The sequence below is a fragment of the Zingiber officinale genome, chromosome 5A (assembly GCF_018446385.1).
Source record: "Zingiber officinale cultivar Zhangliang chromosome 5A, Zo_v1.1, whole genome shotgun sequence".
NCBI classification, from domain to species: Eukaryota; Viridiplantae; Streptophyta; class Magnoliopsida; order Zingiberales; family Zingiberaceae; genus Zingiber; species Zingiber officinale.
Window position 1 is genome coordinate 113616461 of NC_055994.1, and position 3779 is coordinate 113620239.

The window sequence follows — 3779 nt, forward strand, 5'->3', positions numbered from 1 at the left end:
AACAAGTATCGCCAACCTGGCTCTGATACCACTAAATTGTCAAGCCCCGGAGGAGTCCCTGTCCGAAGAAATTTCGGCAGCATCTCCCCTGTACGGCGGGCAATCTGAAACTTTACTACATCACCATATACCTCAGCCACATGCGGCTGGAATAAATAGCAATAATAGACAAACCACAACATATAGACATCCACGCAGTTTAATAGGCAATGATAATAAGACTCAAAATCCACCCTACTCAACTACCCCCATAAAGCTCAAAACCGATATCCTACTCCACTACACTCATAAAACACAAATCCGACGATCAAATCAACTTACCTCTTCTGCCGTCTAGGCAGGCATATAGTAAAACAAATCCAATTAAAAACCATCGACAAGTACAATCCATGCAAGATCCAAGTATCAAAACAAAACAAGTCCAAACATAGTCTAGTACATAAAGCTAAAAGGTAAATAAACATCCTCGTGGGCTGCAGGGGACTAGCAACTGGAACTCTCTCCTGACAGCATCAACCTGAAAATAGTAAATATCCACGGGGTGAGTCAACACCTCAGCGGGTAACAACTGATATACATAGTAGAGAAATAACATCTAGCACTAATCATGCGTACAGTCTCCTGATATAAGAAGGATAAAATGCAACTGTAGTAAACAGGAGAAAACTGTACTAACCAGGACCTGGTACAAGGATAAACAGACCGAGAGTTATAGAAATCCTGTATGCATGTCAGGCATGGCCATCCAACCAAAATGCAGCAAATAAATGCAGCAAACACAATCACAAGAAACAAATGCATCAATGCGTATGATGCCAATAATGCGTCCTGGTCACCCCTGACGCCAGTCAACCATCTCACACACAATGGTGAGACCGAGTGGGTAGGGCTGTGACAACCGTGCACTCTGTCGTCACTGCTCCTGATGAGTGACCGAGTGGACGGGATGCTGTCGGAGTACACCTATCTGCCTACCCCAAATCATAAATGGGGGAGCGCAATGCTCTCATCTCCCGGTACACGATGACGGGGAGGAATCTCTGTCGGCTACCACGCTGCGTCACACTACCCATGAGCGGACCAACGAAGCCAAACAAAGTCCCTGCTGCAACACACTCTGCCTGAATCGACCACTAACCCATGAGTGGTGGTGTGTACAGATCCATGTAACTGGCGATGTGCTCAACAATAATGGAGCGGAACATCGCACAGCATGCAATCATGCGAATGGTGCATGACACTAACCACGGAAATATCCTGAGCTAATCTATATATATATAAGGTGCACCTTAGGTCAATGAATCAAATCAAAGGTACACAGATAAGATAAGGTATAACACCTAGGTCCTGAATATAGTGAAGCATGGTATATCACTACCCCCTATAAGCATGTATAAGCAGGTAAGAAATAACATGATATGCAAAACAAATATCAACCAAGCATGTAACAAGTATCGGGTAGTGACTAACCGAAACAGATAAGAAACATAATTATTATAATTTGTTAAATTCACTACTATGCATATCAAACGACATAAAGTCAGAAGTACTCGCCTCCAAAAAAAAGTCCAATCCGATGTCGAGATACTCGTTTCGCGTCAAAGTCCTGTAATTAATCGTGCGGTTTAGCTAAGTTAATTTATAAACAAATATCTAAACAAATTCCTAATCCACCGATCATCTAGGGTTAGATTCATTAACCCTAATTGCACCATTAGATTAATTCTAAACCTAAGTTAACAATTATTGCTAACACAACTAGCAATCATCTACAACGAAGATCAAAACCCTAAACCTTACCTCAATTCACAGCCTTATTACTGCTGGTGGAATACGACCCAAGGAGTTCACCGCTGAAACTGGATCATTGGAACCGTGAATCATCCATAATCAGTATTAACCGAAGTTATACTGACCAGACAAACATAAAATTGTTGGTGCAATTTCCAGTAGGTCAAGGTTGACCTAGTTGACCAAGCGTAAACCTTGGTCATGGTTTCGATGTTTGACAATACAGAAAGACATGTAGACATAGACAATGCAGGTGCAGTTGTCCATGCGGAGAGATACTGATCAGGGTCTGATCAGGTTGGATGAAGAAGAGTCAAGTAGGTCAAGGTTGACCGGATACTTGACTGAGAAGTCCTAACTGGGATGTTAGGCAATTCGGAAATTCTTGGTGAGTGAAGCCAGGTAGTTTGGAAGTCCTGGTGAGTGAAGCCAGGCAGTTCGGAAAGTCCTGGTGAGTGAAGCCAGGCAGTCGGGAAATCCTGGTGAGTGAAGCCAGGTGAAAATCCTAGTGAGTAAAGCTAGGTGAAAGTGAAAGTCCTGGTGAGTGAAGCCAGGCAGTTGGAGAAAGTCCTGGTGAGTGAAGCTAGGCAGTTGGGAAGACCTGATGAGTGAAGCCAAGCAAGGGAAAGTCCTGGTGAGTGAATCCAGGTAGTTTGGAAGTCCTGGTGAGTGAAGCCAGGCAAGGGAAATCCAGATGGGTCAAGGTTGACCAGACATCTGGTGAAAAGTCCAAGTAGGGAGCTTGGCACGGGAAAAGTCCAAGTATGGAGACTTGGCACGGAGAAGACCAAGTTGGAGACTTGGCACGGAAAGTCAGAGAGGGCTCGGTAGCTCGTTCTCTGGACCGGACGAAGTCGGAGAGGGCTCGGTAGCTCGTTCTCCGGACTAGGTCAAGAGAGGGCTCGGTAGCTCCTTCTCAGGACCATTTAGGGTTTAGGGCTGGAGCTCTAAACCTGGATCGGTCTGGTGACCGATCCAGCGATACGCCTGTGTATCTGATCGGTCTGATGACCGATCAGATAACAAACAGAAGGGTTCTGTAAGTCATCTGATCAGTCTGGAGACCGATCAGCAGGGAGTCTGATCGGTCTCCACGATCGATCAGAGACGCAGCCACCTCTGTTACAGAGAGGTGGGATCGGTCCTGGGACCGATCAAACAGGGGCCTGATCGGTCCCCAAGACCGATCAGAGGTTCCCTGGACCGATCAGGCTGAAGCCTGATCGGTCCAGAACTAGTCGTTGGCTCACAACGGCTAGTCTTCTGTCTTCTGTTCTTCGCAGGTGCAGTGCAGGTTGAGTGCAGGTTATAAAAGGAGTTCAAGGGCTTCTATTGTGCGGCTCTTCTTCTTCCTCCTCTGAACTGAGCTGCTGTTCTTCTGAAAGTTGTGCTCTTGAGCTTTGCTGAGCTCCGAAGCTTCGTGTGAGCTTCTTCGACTGAGTTGTTTGTTGGCATTCGTCCGTGAAGTTGGTGCTTCATCCGGGACTTCAGTCGATAAGAAGGCAAGCGAGTATTTGTACATTCATTGTGTATTTTGTTCTTGCTCTTCTTTGTATTTCCATATTGTTGTTGCAAGCTATTGTGGCGAGGTTTCTCCACCTATAAGGAGTTTATATTAGCCGGTTTTCCGGGGACTCATCCACCGACGGATTGATAGGCTTCGTCCACCTTATGGACACGCCGAGGAGTAGGAGTATCATCTCCGAACCTCGTTACATCTTCGTGTTGAGGTTTGCTTCTCCTTTTTCGTTTATATTTGTTATTTCTGCTGCGCTAACCTTGATTTGTAGAAAGAAACGTGAATTTGGGGGCAGCTATTCACACCCCCCCTCTCTAGTCGCGACCATCGATCCTAACAAAAATCTGATACGAATCATGCATACCCCATTTCTGTGCCAAAAATCCCTTCCTCTCTAAGGATCGGCAGCCAAATCTCTGCTGGCAATGTCACCAATCTGGCCACTGGCAGAAACCATAGCCTACTATCG